This window comes from Pituophis catenifer, unplaced genomic scaffold (genome assembly GCF_029215685.1).
Source record: "Pituophis catenifer annectens isolate HBS135680 unplaced genomic scaffold, rPitCat1.0.hap2 SCAF_1, whole genome shotgun sequence".
Lineage (NCBI taxonomy): Eukaryota > Metazoa > Chordata > Lepidosauria > Squamata > Colubridae > Pituophis > Pituophis catenifer.
The window spans coordinates 187,294,712-187,311,724 of record NW_027256881.1 but is presented as its reverse complement, the minus strand read 5'-3'; the positions used below and the strand labels follow the sequence as shown (position 1 = coordinate 187,311,724).

General features: G+C 36.8%; 1 protein-coding gene across 3 annotated transcripts in view; it reads right to left on the bottom strand.

Moving 5' to 3' along the window:
- Window positions 1-17,013, bottom strand: part of COL5A2 (collagen type V alpha 2 chain) — a 181,874-nt gene that overhangs the window by 99,556 nt on the left and 65,305 nt on the right. The gene's annotated exons all lie outside the window — the stretch shown is intronic.

Here is a 17,013-nt window from a genome sequence, read left to right as displayed (position 1 = left end):
AAAGGCTGAATTCTTGAGCTAAAGCTCAGGGACAGGGTTCAAACAACCCCTTTAACCCATATTTTTGACTGAGCCAGTTCGGTTTAATGTATTAGGACATAAGAACACAAGAATAGCTCTGCTCATTTTGGCCAAAGCCTCTCATACTCCCACATTTTATTTCTCACGTTGGCCAACTCAATGCCTTGAGATGCTCACAAGCAGAAAGGAGACTCAGAATCCTCTTTCACCCCTGCAACTGATACTGTATTAACAGGGATGCTGCTGCCCCAAATTTTGATAGACCTGCCCTCCATAAATTTATCTCAATCTCTTTTGAAATCATCTAAGTTCACTGCCATAGCCGTGTATTGTGGTGATGGATTTTACCAGTTAATTGGCCATAAATCAAGCCAGTGAAATTTGCAAACCATAGCTGGACTTGCAGTGTGAATCTAGGCAATGCCTCATTTAGTCAACGAATTATGTTCAACCCACAACAATTAGTGCAACTTCTGAATCCAGCTCCAAACTACTTTGTACTCCTTTGAAAGCACTACCCATGCCTAAACCTAACATTTTATTATATTTATTTGATTTACCCATGCATGCAATTGTAAGTTTTTTTTAAAAAAAAAGAACAACGAGATGATGATGAAGAGGAGAAAAAGTAATAAGGAGCATCAGAAGAATAAACATCGAGATTTTCAGAGTTCTCATAGCATCTTAAAATAGTACGAAATTTGAAAGCTACTTAACACTGTAGCTCCCTTTACTTTCTGAACTAAAAGTTGCATAGTCAGTAATTCCTCTTCTGATTTATCCACTCAATACCTTCATGCTATAGGAAAGATAGTACGTAGCCCAAAGATACTCAGAGAGCTTTCAAGCTAAAGGAGGATTTCTCTCCCCAGTCCTAACCCTGTTCATTAATAATTCACATCCCAACATGGCCTAGTTAGCCTCATATCTGAGTGTACTTAGCGAGATAAATTTGATGTGGGGAGTTTATCTGGTTTTCTGGTTTTAATAGGTTCAGTTTTAATATTTATGCCCAACTTCAATCTTTTTTATTGCAGATAAAAGTTGTTATATTTTTGGGTTGTGAGTTGCCTGGATTGTGGGATGGGAAGCTGTAAAAATATTTCAAATAAAATGAATATATAAATAAAATATCTTTGACAGCAAGCAATAAGTAATGAGCCTTTATTATTTTTATAAATCACTGAAGGTGACAAACATACCTAGTACTCTTTCCTTCTCCTATTTTCTCCACAACAATCATCCTATGAGGTAAATTGAGCTGCAAATGATTGACTCAAGGTCACTCAGCCAGCTTTCATGCCTAAGGCAGAACTAGAACTCAGATCTCCTGATTTCAGATCTAGTACCTTAATCACTACACTAAATTGGCTCTATTCTACGAAGGAATTTAACATTTCCCAAGGTATCGAAACAACAAATGAACAGCCAATTCTCTCATATAAGCTCAACCAATCTCTAATAATTAGTTAATTTCTGTATTCCAAATATAAATCGAATGAAATATATGAGGGAAGCCAGGAGAAAAATCTTTATTTCTGAAAAAATAATAAAATGAAAAATAGTGGCAGCAAAGAAGAAAAAAAATTAGCAAAGCTGGTCTCCATCATTCAAAAATGTATTAAAATATTATATACAAAGGGAAAAACAACACATGCATTCAATCAATGAAAAAGGCTGAATACCAATTAGTGTGACTTTATTGTTTTCCTGTAAGGAGTCCGATACAAGTACAACTGGAAAAGTATTCCTGCCTTTTTTTTTTTTTTTTTTTTTTTTTGCTGATTTCCTAGGATAGAGAATCCTTTCATTATTTACAGGGAGGAAGTACTAATAAACAACCACGAGAGGGCAGAAGAAGCCAACTAAAACTATGCGAAATTATGTTTGCACCAAAAACAAAAAACAGGCCAGAAGCTAACTTGACTTACTTGGAGTCATCTTGGACTCTGACTTTCAGCCAAAGGAAGTTTTCTCTGCAAATGTAATAACCACATTGCGGAGATGCTGAGGAAAATAAGTAGCCTGCCTGCACTCTTTAATGAGAGATATAAACAGAATTGCATGTTTGTAGAGCAGTGAATGAAACTGACATTTGGAAGTTCATATTCCAGTTTCTTAGAGCAACCCATTGGCTTTTTAGTAATACGATTCAATCACAGCTTGGCAAAGCAGGTACCAAAATTGACAAGATAATTGAGGGATGGAAGAGAACTAGTGTAAAAAAAGGTAGGTAGCCCATAGTATCAAACTGCCCGTTTCTTCAAAATGAAGCGAAAACAATTGTACTGCATAAGCTTTCAGCCTGAAGACACTGATGTGCCAAATACATCCAAGTATCAAAGGACCGACTCAGTTGGCGGCATAACGTCCCTTCGCCATGGCCTGGCAGGCCTTCCCAAATCTACTCTTTAGGACTGAATGATTCTACAAAACAGGACTGGGAACCAAACAAGAGTGCAGGGCTGAAGAATACCCACTTATATCACTTTGCTGCAGTACATTTGAGTCCAGTCTAGAGAGGAGTTGGCAGTTGTTAAGATTATTAAAGAAACAAAGTACCTGCGAAGTGTAAAATCTGGCCCTGCGTTTGGGCCTCAAGCATCTAGTAGATCTGTGTACAATTTAAAAATGTAGAATTGTGGAGATCTATTTTGTTTTATTAGAAGCTGAAATCCTTCAGTGTTTTTTTATGTATTTATTATTACATTTGTTTGCTGTCCATCTCACATCGATATGACTCTGAGGCAGCTTACAATGTTAAACCAATTAGCGCCAGAAGCAAAGCTTGGATCAGTCAGGCAAATATATACTACCAGTTTTTGACCACGCATTTGTGATCGGCATCAGAATGAAGTCCCTTTCACTGAAAAGGGTATCTTCTTTTAGAATTCCCCTTCACCTCCAATGTTTTCATTTTAGAGTCGCTACTGTTGTCACCCAGCTGACAATTAGAAATCCTTGTCATGTTTCTGGAAATGACTCAGTTTTCAGAGGCCTCCTAACTTAGAACAACAGCTATATTACTGCCAATAGTTGGAGATAAACTATTTTAGTCTTGAGATAAAATCCTATTCCAAAAATCTTCTGCCATCTATCAAGCATGCTAGTGTCCCTTCAGATTTCTAAGAAACAGTGCAGCTTTGTATAAGCCCACAATTTAGGAGCAAAGACTGCCTAATTTAAGAAATCAAACAAGATGTGCTTTTAGATACTCTCATTAGAAACTATAACATTTTCCCTATTAATAGCAGACACTGTTTTCAACCGTACATAGAAATACAAAGCTGTTCCCAGCAACATCTAAACATACACACACCAAAAGGCAGATGTTAGACATACAGAGAAGGAGTTCTTACTGACAAAATTAACACACATACACCCAACACTGATAATAACTGCACTGGGGCGATGGGCAACATTATAATCATAGGCAGGAAAATAAAAATTAAATTCCTTGTGGTTTTGTTTCCATTAACAATTACCCCTCCTTTTCATGATACTTAGATTGGGTTTTTTTTTATATGTATATATGTTGTAATTCTAAAAACATGGCACTGATCCTTAATAGTATATTTAGTGTCAGCCCCACTAAGTAGACCATATCAGGAAAGCAACTCCACAGGAAGATTAAAACTACTTTTGTTGACATTGACTTTAACAGTACATTCATGCAAGTCTAGTTATGCTGCATCCTTTACCTCTTTTTACACTTCATTGAATTCAGGAAGTGCCTGTCTGAGTGGAATGTTATCTTCTTGCTTCGGAATCTAAAATGTTGCAGATCCTTTTGCCTAGTTAATGGTTTGTGCATATTCCTGATGAGGAATGTAGAATCTTTATATTCTACATTTAATTTCACATCTCCCTTGCTTTAAGAGGTGGAGGGTGGACACATGGAACATTCTGGGATTATACATTGAAAGAATGAAATCCCAAAATACTACTTTTCTTGTATCAAATGGTATCTCAGTAAAATTGATTTTGGAAAGCTAGTTTAAGGCTAAGGATTGGAATGACCTTTCACGTTCCTGCCGCTGGAGGATAAAATATCTCAGCAAATGAGAATAATGATATAAAGATATATATCAGGTTGATAATATGAGAAATTAGATAATTAGTAAAATATGACTATGGGGAAGAAGCACAAGGGATTTGTAACCAATTGACACACTGCTTGAAATTGTAATGGATGAAGGATGTTTTATGTTTTGTTTGTTTAAAAATTAAAAAAAATGAGAAAAAAAAGATGTTTTGCTGTGAAATCCAAAGTTCACAAGTGGGTGGGGGGGAAGAATGCTGATTATAAGGGAAAAACTTAGTTTATTAAATGAAGTTGTAAGGCAATTAACATTTTGAACTAGGCTGCTTTGAGGATTATTTGATTAAAAACTATCATATAACAAAGTAGCAACTCTAAATAAAAGCAGTTTTCCTAACCAAAAAAAAAAATCTCAGCAAAGTAAATAAAATATAGGTAATCCTTGACTTCCGACCACAAAGGAGTCCAAAATTTATGTTGTTAAGTGAGACGTATGTTAAGGGAGTTTTGCTCCACTTTATGACCTTCCTTGACACAGTTGTTAAGTTAATCACTGCAGTTGTTAGGTTAGTAAACAGAGTTATTTAAGCGAACCTGGCTTCCCCATTGACTTTGCTTGTCAGAAGGTCACAAAAGGTGATCACATGACCCCAGGACACTGCAACCGTCATAAATATGAACCAGTTGCCAAGCATTCGAATTTTGATCACATGACCACAGGGATGTTGGTCATAAATATGAAAAATGGTGATAAGTCACTTTTTTCAGAGCCGTTGTAACTTTGAACAGTCACTAAATGAACTGTAGTAAGTCGAGGACTGCCTGTATCCCAACCATATCCCAATATGTATAACTGCCAACACATCAGTTTCAGATATGGGTAAATTCTTTATTCTTTATTCAATGTGCCCATTTTCTATTTCTTTTAAATCGAAAATTTTAAATCTGTTTTTAAATTATTGGGATGTTTTAAATTTGTCTCGGGCTAAATTGTTTAATCTGGTTTTATTTCTGCTTTTAAATTTTGTATTTATGTATTTTATTTTGTGACTGTTCCCCGCCCTGAGTCCTTCGGGAGTAGGGCGGTATATAAATCTAATAAAACAAACAAACAAACATTTATTTATGCATCCAATCCTCTTCATTCCCAAGCATACATCTTGTCTTCCAAGCCCTATAATAGGTAGGCCCAGCAGAACAAAGCACCAGTAAAGGAGATTAAAGCAGTTTGCCAATGTGGGAAGAGTGTTTTGTTATAGATCTTGTTTATCTTACCATCATTCACTTCTCTCAAAGATTAATACATTCTAATGTTACAATAAAATTATGAAATAAACTGCTTCCTTTTTCAGATATCTGGAAGGGAGGGAGGGAGGGAGGAAGAATTGTTGGTAAGTAAATCAATAGAAAAAAATTATTGATCATACAAAGGAGGGAGGGAGGGAGGGAGGGAGGGACGGAGGAAGGAAGGAAGGAAGGAAAGAAGGAAGGAAGGAAGGAAGGAAGGAAGGAAGGAAGGAAGGAAGGAAGGAAGGAAGGAAGGAAGAGTCATTGATTTTAGGCAAATTGCAAGAACATTTTGAAAATAAAATTCTATGTTCAAAAGTTCCTGTTCTGGAAAAGATTTAAAAGTAAAATGTTTTTTAGAGAAACATTGACATTGACCTTCTCTTCCTGGAAAGCTCTGCAGATAACTGGCTGACTGTGTAGCAAAATTACTCATCTATTGCAATGCTGGTTCTGGGGGAAATTCAAAAGAATGGCCAGCAAGAAAAGCTGCAAGGAGTCCAAGAGGTGGGCGGGTGGGGGGAATCCTTCTGTTTCTAGTTCCTATTCGGCTTTGCCCGCATCCCAGTTACCTAGTTTAGCTTTCAAGTTGACAAGAAACAGACCTTTGACATTCCAGAGTGAGGTATTGAGGATAAAAATGAACCAAGATAACAAGGTATGAAAAATATTACCCAGTGTAACTACTGTAGTTAACTATATAAACACAGAAGGTTACACCAATGCTCAATTGAATAACATCCATTTGTGATAAAGGATTTACGGTTTACAGATTTACGGTTAGCATTCAGTCATTACAAAGGAAGTTTTATTCTCCTAAAGTTTATTTACTAGAATCAATCTTCAATTCAAATATGCAAGGACCAGTTGAGGTTGTGTGTGTTTTTAACCATGGTTTCTTTAAGATCATACTGAAATCTTGTAAAGGCAATGGTGGGTTGCTACTGGTTCGCCCGAGATCGGGAAAACCAATAGTGGTGGGAGGCTCCGCCCACCCTCCCAGACACTTCTGCGCATGTGCAGAAGTGTCACGCACACACCCACGAGTGAACCAGTAGCAATAGGTTTTGAAACCTGCCCCTGTGTAAATATTTTCTTATCAATGTTTGAAGTCTTCATTTTTCAAGATTTTTTTATCTGTTAATGAAACCTTACCCTTAAAATGCATTGGTTTTACAGCTCCCTAAACTTCCAGTTTTAGGGAAACCCAAAATATCTGAAAGACATTAGATATGTTTCAATCAAGTATCAAATTTGCTCTATAATCACATACCAAAGCTTTATGTAGAACATCAAATACATAATAAATTAAAATATTAAACAGCCAATTGCCTTTAAAATCAGATTTAGGAAAACTATCCTAGGAAATTCTGATCATTTCTTGAAGCATATTTGGCAAAATGGAGTTTTTGAAGTTATATTCTGTGAGGATAGCTTCTTTGTGCAACTGCAGAGCCAATGTTAATATTGTTAAATGCTCTTTTAATATTGTGGAAAGTGGTCAGCTTGGACTCTATTCATTTCAGTTCTCATCTCTTTTCCAATGCTCTAATAATAAAATTTAATTTAATGCTAAATTTGCCAAATTTTCTCAGAAATGTTTTAATACACACCATAAACTGTTGAAAAATGCTCAGGAATACTCGATGAACTCCACCCAAAAATAACTTGGAGAACTTTTTGAGGCCACTTTTGTTCAGCCTTATGACAAACCTAAATTGGGGCAAGAAAGATTGCTGCATAGTAAATAATTATAGCAAAATGCACATAGAGGAGAATCTTTTTTAAAATGCAGTAAATTAGTATAAGCTCCAGGAAGTAAAGACAGAGATGTTATAATAATACAAGTGTCCTTCTTTCATCTATGAAATGCTAGATTGTATATTTCCAATTAAAAATATAAATATTGAAAACAAATGCAATTTTGTAAAAAGTGCTATGGAACCAAAAGTGGATGAGAATAATACCTCAACCAGGAATGTCCAACCATGGCAATTTTAAGACTTGTGGATTTCAACTCCCAGAATTCCCCAAGCAGCATTCTCTACCCTAACTCTAAACCTAACCCATACTGGTCCAGGAATTCTGAAAGCTGAAGTCCATAAGTCTTAAAGTTGCCAAGGTTGGACACCCCTTAACTGTCTTGTACACATGGTCCAATAAACTATTAAATCATGTGTACAATATAATGATACAGCCTAGTTCTTAGTTGCATTTGTTGCTCAAAGCACAAAGTACTTTTCCTTTCATGCTCAAACCATTTACCTACAGTTTGCACCATATATACAGCTCAGAGTAATCAATGCAAAATGTTAAAACAATTAATCACTCTGATGATTCATGGAGATGTGATATCCTCTTCACTAAACACCAAAGAGATCATTGTCAGTGGTGGTTGATAAATATGATATCCAGTGGTGGGTTTCACATTTTTTTACTACCAGTTCTGTGGGTGTGGCTTGGTAGGTGTGGCATGGCTTGATGGATGTGGCTTGGTGGGCGTGGCAGGGGAAGAATACTGTAAAATCTTCATTCCCACCCAACTCTGGGGCAAGGATACTGTAAAATCTCCATTCCCTCCTCACTCCAGGGGAAGGTTACTGAAAAATCCCCATTTCCTCCCAATCAGCTGGGTCTTGAGAGGCAGAGAATAGATGGGGGCAGGGCCAGTCAGAATTTATACTACCAGTTCTCCAGAACTGGTAAGAACCTGCTGCAACCCCCTCTGGTGATATCGCTGGTAAGTGTACTGTAATCACACCATTCTGTTTGCTCTACTGTAGTACCACAGTTGCCAGAGGCAGTGTTTTCTCCACCATATTTCATCACCCTTTTCGCCATTTTAATGCTTTGGAGGTGGGTAATTTTAATTAATCTGATGTTTTCTCAGTACTCTTAATACAGGAGTAGGCGGAAGACAGATTGGTAGAATCTTGGATGATCACAAATAGATCGGCAAGGTTTAGTTCTGTTTTGGAAATCAGAACAAATTCCTGCAACCAGCATCATTCAGTTCAGTTTGCAAAACCATCTGATTTTGGCTTAACCTAGAATATAAGTATAATTCAAGAAAATCAAACACTCAATTTCTCTTGCATTGTAATAGATGCTAGAATTTAGAATGCTTTCTGGTCAGTTACAAACCTTTCACTGACTTGCCAACACAATATTTCCTAAGAGAACTTACTAAGATAAAAATGCTGAAACTAATAAAATCAAGGGCATGAGTACTTTAAAATAAACAAAAGAATTGCATAACTTGCCCTAGAGTCATTTTATAACTGCAGACTTCTCAAATGATTTTCAATACAGGTTTATTATTGCTTTTCTTCTAGGATTATGATTTCTAGGAAACAGAAATAATGCCCATTTTATTTTTTGATGTGACTCCTTGCTTTGGGTCTAATGGCACTATGAACTTTTCCAATGCATAAATCTCTACATGAAATAGCTTTATCTTAGTTTAGAATGGCTATGCGCTTAATAATTTCGCAGTAATTATCCACTCCCAATCTGCTTTACATTCATCTATCATCAATTACCATTCCACAGAAAGCATTTTTTCTATAGTAATGGCTAGATGAAAAAGTGAACAGGGTTCCATACTAAGGATAAGTGTATCAGGGTAAATTCCTTGCTTTTGGAAAATTTCCATTTTTTAAAAAAAAAAATTATAATTCTGTAGAAACATTTTCTAGGTCAATTTAATACCAGATAGGAGTTGCACTTACTTTCTAAACTTTGGGAAGTGACTGATGTGGCACAACTATTCCAAAAACTCTGTGTAAGTCAGGCTGTCAACTCCTGCCCCGCGGGCCAGATGCATCACACGCTGGCCACACCCACACTCAGTTTAGTGAAGGGGAAAAAAGCCCCGATACATCATGTGATGCCACCATGACGATGCGAGTTTGACACCCCAGGTGTAAGTAATCTTCAAAGAGCTTGGTGCTGCTATAATTACACCAGTGGTGGGTTGTTCCTGGTTCGCACTGGTTCACAAGAACTGGTAGTAAAAAAAATTAGTAGTTCGGAGAACCGGTAATAACATTGCCTGGCCACACCCCCGAACCGGTCCCCAGCCCAGTCGCCTGCTCGCTTACCCCGCCCACCTCATACTTTTAAAAGCTTTTTTTTACAACCTCTTCGGCTGAAAAAAATGCTTTTAAAAGTTTTAAAAAATCCTCTGATGATCGTGCGGCTCAGCTGGGATCTTCAGAGGCTTCTGAAAACATTTTTTCTGTAACCTCTTCAGCCGAAGAGATTGTAGGAAAAAAAATCCCTTTAAAAGCTTCTGGCCATCCCAACAAATTTGCCTGATCGTCAGAAGCTTCTAAAAGCATGTTTTCCTGAAACCTCTTCAGCCGAAGAGATTGTAGGGGAAAAAATCCCTTTAAAAGCCTCTGGCAATCCCAGCTGACTTGCCTGATCATCAGAGGCTTCTAAAAGCATTTTTTCTGCAACCTCTTAAGGTTGTAGAAATAATGCTTTTAAAAGTTAAAAAAAAAAAGTTGGCCACGCCCACCCAGTCACATTACCCCCCCAAAGCCATGCCCACAAAATAAGCCACGCCCACAGAACCGGTAGTAAAAAAATTTAGAACCCACCCCTGAATTACACCCACTATAACTTTTTTTCCCCAAGTAAGCCTAATTTTAATCTTCTAGAGTTTATCTCATCATATATCCATCAGTAGGAAGATTTTCCAAGCAGGATCTGTGAGTAGAATTTCTTTAATTCCCTACTGCCCTTTTAATAGATGTATTTAAAAAAAGAATTTTAACAACTTGCTTTGTATACATTTTTTAATGAAGCTCTATAGGTAACGTTTAACATATAGAGCTAATATAACTGAAATCCCATGATTGAAGGCAACACTTGATCTCTCAGATTCAAAGCTAAATCTGGCAATTGGACAAGATGGCCATTCTAACTACAGCAATGTACTTCCAACATGGGAGCTTCAGTTCAGAGAGATTGTGAGAAACAGTTTGTGGCACCTTCGATGTGTAAAATGATCTCCAGGTGACTTGAATGTGTGAGTTATGAATTCCAAGAATGATAGGAAGCATCAGGTTCTGAAAGCCATTATAGGAACAACTGGATGCATTTCATACAGAGTAAAAGCCTACAGAGAACTTCTTCAGCCATATGGTTAACTCACTGGGATGAGTGAGTAGAACTTGGAACACCTTTTGCTAACAATTGGTAAGTCAGTTATGATGGATAATGCAGCTGCTTGCTGTAGCTTTTCTTATATCCTGGCCCTAAAATAAAGCTTTTCTTTTGAGAGCACAACCCAAATATTACCTAGAAAATAAGAAACGGGTCAAGGAGAATAAGCCACTAGAAGTTATCTATTCTGCTTTTGGAGGAAAAGGAACTGATGGACTATTCAAGTCTAAACCAAAGTTTATTATATTTCATTAGCAGCATAACATTTAAACTTTTCAAATTTTCTTTCCATGGTATCCTGTCATGAAATTTCCTCCAAAAAGAGCTTCTTTAGAACCAAATTAGTAATGGAAAACATTCAGGGTGTTTCTTCTGAACTATCCCAGCATTCATAAACTGAAGGATAATATATAAATGTGTCGATTCAAACAATGCAATTCAATGTAAATACATAATACAGACTTCCTGAGACTGAATTACTTGAGAAAACACTTTGGGGAATGCTAGCAGAATTCTTGTCCAATTTTCCATACGCACAAGGTTTGGTGCAAGGTAGAGTATTGAGACACATGGTCTTTTCATACTTTCTCAGTCAAGAGCTCTGCAATTACTGAGCATTATAGAAATTAAAGCATTTGCCATATGTGAGAGGAACAAAAAATAACATCATGATCTCGATTGTGCAGTAAAGATACAACAAGCCAATGGAAAACAGATGTCTTGGGCTGTTATTTTATAGGTAAAGCTGTGTCAGCTTTTCTGAAGTAAGCATCCTCTTTTTAGTGCTCTCAAAATTGGCAGAAATTATTCTTACTAGCAAGTTCTCACTCAAGGAATGATATGCTTGGAAAAGCCTGAGTAAACATTATTTTGGACAACAAAAAAGGTATGTGTGCAAGTATATGCTTGCATGTGTACGTATGCTTGCACATATATATATACACACATATATATCTTTCATGCAAACACAGAATAAACTGAAGAACAGATGTCTGTACAATAATTGAGAAGGAATAGTCTGGTTTACAATTGCAAAAACATTACTCGTTCTCATTTCTCCTGGCCAGGTTTAATTGAAGTTTGCACTAAAGATGGGTAAAGTGCTTTGAAAGTGATGATTTCTTCATGCAAACTTAGAAAAAGAAAATAATATAGCGGTACTAGTAGTGCTTGGTGTCCTACCAGAAGATCTGGACAAGCACTTGGACACACTAGGAGGAGGAAGAGGAGTTAATTGATTAGTCTTAGGATCGTATCAAAAAAATAAAATACAAATACAGGATCTAATTCTTGAGTAAATAAGGTAAAAGAAAAATACGGTAATAAAAAGTTGCATGGTAAATGCAAAGAATCAGTGCTCAGATAAATAGCAATAGTAATGTACTGCTTCACAGTGCTTTATAGCACCTTTAAATCAGGGGTGGGTTCTACCTACCTTTACTACCAGTTCGCATGCGCTCTGATGACATCGGGGTCGGTGGGAGCAGCCTCCCGCCGGTTTTCCTACCGGTTCTATAGAACCAGTCCAAACCGGGAGCAACCCACCACTGTTTTAAATACATCACCTTTACAGGATATCTCAATCGGTTCAAAGTAATGGGTTCTTAGCTCAACTGCTTTGAATAAAACTTAGCAGTTCTGCTCACAAGGTATACATTAGAGCCAAGGAGGAAATAAGGCAATCTGCAATTGAGATCCCAGTGGACTGTTCTTTTAAGTGGGGATGTTAAATATCTAAGCCTAAGAGGGGCATACAGTTGACCATCAAATAAAACAGGAACAATTTCTTCAATATTGACACACTAGGAATAGCCAGAATCTCAACACCTCAATTACAAAAAGTCATATTCCTTGGAGCAGCACATATATTACAACAGTATCCAATAGTCAAGAGTAGCAAATTCAGTCAGACCTATCTGATTTAAAAACTACTGGCAGAAATAGCCACCACCCCTGAAGACAAGCTCAGGATCCAAAAAGATCTTGACAAACTTGAACAATAAGCCCTATCCAACAAAATGAATTTCAATGTGGAGAAAAGCAAAGTTTTACATTTAGGCAGGAAAAATCAAAGGTATAAGTACAGATTAGGCAAGACCTGGCTCAAAAACAGTAACTGTGAAAGGGACGTTGGAGTCCTATTGGATGTTCACTTGAATATGAGCCAGCAGTGTGCAGCAGCAGACAAAAAGGTTAATATAATCCTGGGTTGTATAAACAGAGGCATAGAATCAAGATCATGTGAAGTATTAGTACCGCTTTATAAAACACTAGTAAGGTGACACCTGAAATACTGCAACCAATTTTGGTCACCATACTATAAAAAAGATGTTGAGACTTTGAAAAAAGTTCAGAAAAGATGATCAAAGACCTGGAGACTAAGACATATGAAGAACAGCTGCGGAATGTGGGTTTGGCTAGTCTAAACAAAAGAAAAATTAGGGGTGACATGATAGCAGTATTCCAGTATTTCAGGGGCTGCCACAAAGGAGTTAAATTATTCTCCAAAGCATCGGAGGGCAGGGCAAGAAACAATGCTTGGAAACTAATCAAAGAGAGAAGCAACCTGGAATTAAGGAGAAACTTCCTAACAGTGACGACAATTAACCGGTGGAACAGCTTGCAAGCGCTCCATCACTGGAGATTTTTAAGAAGAGACTAGACAGTCACTTATCTAAAATAGTATAGGTTCTCCTGCTTGACCAGAGGGCTGGACTAGAAGACCTCCTTCCTATTCTATTCTATTCTATTCTATTCTATTCTATTCTATTCTATTCTATTCTATTCCATTCCATTCCATTCCATTCTATTCATTCTGCACTTCTCTCTCTCTCTCTCTCTCTCTCTCTCTCTCTCTCTCTCTCTCTCTCTCTTTTGTAATTTTTCAGCAGTTTGAAAAAACTGAACAGGGTCAGACTTGTTTGCCATTTGAATGGGAGACCTCCAAGGAATAACTGAGGAAGTTGAGAAGATATTTTAGAAGAAGGCAGTAGCAAACAGTTTTTGTATCTTGCAAGAAAACTACATGGATCTGTCAGTATAGTCAGTTCAGCTCAAGAGAATCTTTACCTTTATTATGGGTTATCATAGACAAGTTTTTAGTAATTAGTAAGCACAAAGGGAATTCTGATGAAATTCCATCATATGGGTGGAAGAAATTATATCAGTATCGAAATGTGATATCTACCGATGTCATGCAAACAAGTTTTATTCATCCTAAAAGAAAATCGGCATAGCTTCAAGCTTAACAGAAAAGAACAGATTGTAGTCCTACAAAAGTTGAGATGAGCCAGCATAAGAGAATATTGTGGTATCACAAAGAGTTTCAGAAAATACTTTTAATATATGTGGAACAAATTATTTGGTCAGGTTGCTCTAAGATGACCCTGCTGCTTAAACCAAGATCTTGCTGATCTGGAATGGACTTCCAAAAGTTCTTAAGAACTGATGAGGAGATTATGGTCTTTCTGTGATGTTCATCATCAGCAACTGGTATTCAGAGGAACCTTGCCTTCAAGGACCCACATGGCCTTCCTGTGAATCACAACTGATAGACTGAATTGTGGATTTCCCTGCTTGTTCATCGTATCTCTGATGAAAAATGGGAATTGAGAGCGAAGATACAGAGAAGATACATTGACTATTTGGCTAATATAATTATTTTTGGAAGACAAAATATATATCCTGTCATCGTTTTCTAAGGATTTTCTCCAAAGGACCCTACTAAATCAAGTGCAATACATAGTTATAGGAGAGAGGCCTTTTTAATGTGGTAGCACAATTATAGACATGTATTTGATGCATATGGGCAGGGCGGAGGCTCAGAAGTTAAGATGCTGGGCTGTCAGCTGGAAAACTGGCAGCCCAGGTTCTAGACCCAAGGTCTACGTGATGGGTGAGCTCCCATCCTCATTCCAGCTCCTGCCCACCTGGCAGTTCAAAAGCATGCAAATGCAAGTAGATACATAGGTACCACTTTGGTGTGAAGGCAACAGCACTTTGCGATGTCATGTTGGCTACATGACCAAGGGAATGTCTTTAGGCAGTGCTGGCTCAATGGCCTTGAAATGGAGATGAGCATCGCCCCCTATAATCGGCAACAACTAGTAGAGTAAAATCCTCAGGGGAACACAGGGACTCCTTTACCTTTTTTTTTTTTTACTTGATGCACATGACTTTTGTTATCAAATCAACTATTATTTTCTCCAGACATTGTGCTTTTTTTTTTTTAATTTGATTTATATGCCGCTCTTCTCTGGAGACTCAGGGCAGCTTACAATGCATTAAGCAATAGCCTTCATACTTTTGTATATTTATACAAAGTCAGCTTATTGCCCCCACAAACTGGGTCCTCAATTTACCTACCTTAGAAAGGATGGAAGGCTGAGTCAACCTTGAGCCTGGTGAGGTTCGAACTTACAGTTCGAATTTGTTATGCCGTGCAGTTATTTGTCATGCCATGCATTTGGAAGGGGGTGACTGTTATATTTTGGCTGCTATATTTTTCTTGCACATTTTGTCTTCAAAGTTTTGTACTTTCCCCCTCAAAAAAATCTGTATTGCTTTATAGCAAAGAAGAAAAATCAAGTCTCAGAGTTGTGATGGTTTCTCAATGGCGGAATCTTAGGTCCCAATTTGAGTCTGGGACAAATCGCATCATAAAATAACTTTTAGAAACTTTCAATCAAGCAGGCCTGGGCCAAGACGTCTTGCTACCTGATAACTGAGCAGTTTTGGATATATGGTCTCTGCATGTTTGGTTCTATAGTCCACTGAAAATTATCTCTGCTTCAAAGGTGTCCCATTCATGAAGTGAGAAATAACTTTGAAAGAGGACAAATGGAAAAAAGGAACAAAATCTTTTTGTCACTTGGACAGTGACTCTGTTTTCTATTTAAAAAGATGCCCCATGAGCTATAACATCTCTCTCCTTTTTATCTACCATCTCAGGTGGAATTAAAATTGAAAAAGATATTCTATTGGGCCAGAATGGCAGATGTCATGTATATGAGGCAAAATATAACTACTCCACTATTTAAAGATCATGGACAAAAAATGAAGAACGATACATAGTACGATGGTTTGGAAAAAAACCAAGAGTAATTATTATAAACCAGTAAACCTGATATAGATAACTCAGGATCTATTATCAGGGTGGTATAATTTCTTGTGAGATGTCAGATGATAGCATCATTCACACTGAAAGATTTCTGTACAGAAAATCATAATTCTCTAATGCAGGCACACAAATAACAAGCTAATATTAAAACCCAATAGATAAGTGTAATATTAGCTTGATATTTGTGTGCCTGATAAATGCACAATTACACATAATATATACAATCGTATAATACCAGCTTCATCTTAATGAGATGAAATGAATACATTTTATAGACCAATGTGTTCATTTTTCATTATGGTACTTCTGAATGAAGTAATGAAGTAATTCATTTCAGCAAATTAGCAAAGTGAACTGATCAGATGGTAAATCAATTCTTACAAATTAGCAAATAACTCTCTTTGTTTTTTAATCAGCACTACATTTCAGATATCAGTGAAAAGTACTGCCATGCCTGAACTTACACAATAGCTTTTCAATGAACTTTTTTTCTAAGGAGAAATAATTATATACATATTATAATAAATGTTTAAGGATACTTTGTCTTTAATATAAATGTGTCTTTGCATTTCACAATTTGTAATTCTTAAGAAACTGTTTAGTACACCAGTTCTCAATCTTGCTCCATCATGTATAATAAACCTTTTAGAGAATAGAATAGAATAGAATAGAATAGAATAGAATAGAATAGAATAGAATAGAATAGAATAGAATAGAATAGAATAGAATAGAATAGAATAGAATAGAATAGAATTCTTTATTGGCCAAGTGATTGAACACACAAGGAATTGTCTTGGTGCATATGATCTCAGTGTACATAAAAGATACATTCGTCAAGAATCATAAGGTACAACACTTAATGATAGTCATAGGGAACAAATAAGCAATCAAATCATATTAGGAAACAGTCAATATAAATTGTAAGGATACCAGCAACAAGGTTACAGTCATACAGTCATAAGTGGGAGGAGATGGGTGATAGGAACGATGAGAAGATTAATAGTAATGCAGACTTAGTAACTAGTTTGACAGTGTTGAGGGAATTGTTTGTTTAGCAGAGTGATGGCATTCAGGAAAAAACTGTTCTTGTCTCTAGTTGTTCTGGTGCGCAGTGCTGTATTGCATCGCTTTGAGGATAGGAGTTGAAACAGTTTATGTCTAGGATGTGAGGGGTCTGTAGATAGTTTCACAGCCCTCTTTTTGACTCATGCAGTATACAGGTCCTCAGTGGAAGGCGAGTTGGTAGTAATTGTTTTTTCTGCAGTTCTAATTATCCTCTGAAGTCTGTGTCTGTCTTGTTGGGTTGCAGAACCAAACCAGTAATTATTATTATTCAGATTGTCTATCCATTTAGCAGTATATCCAACTT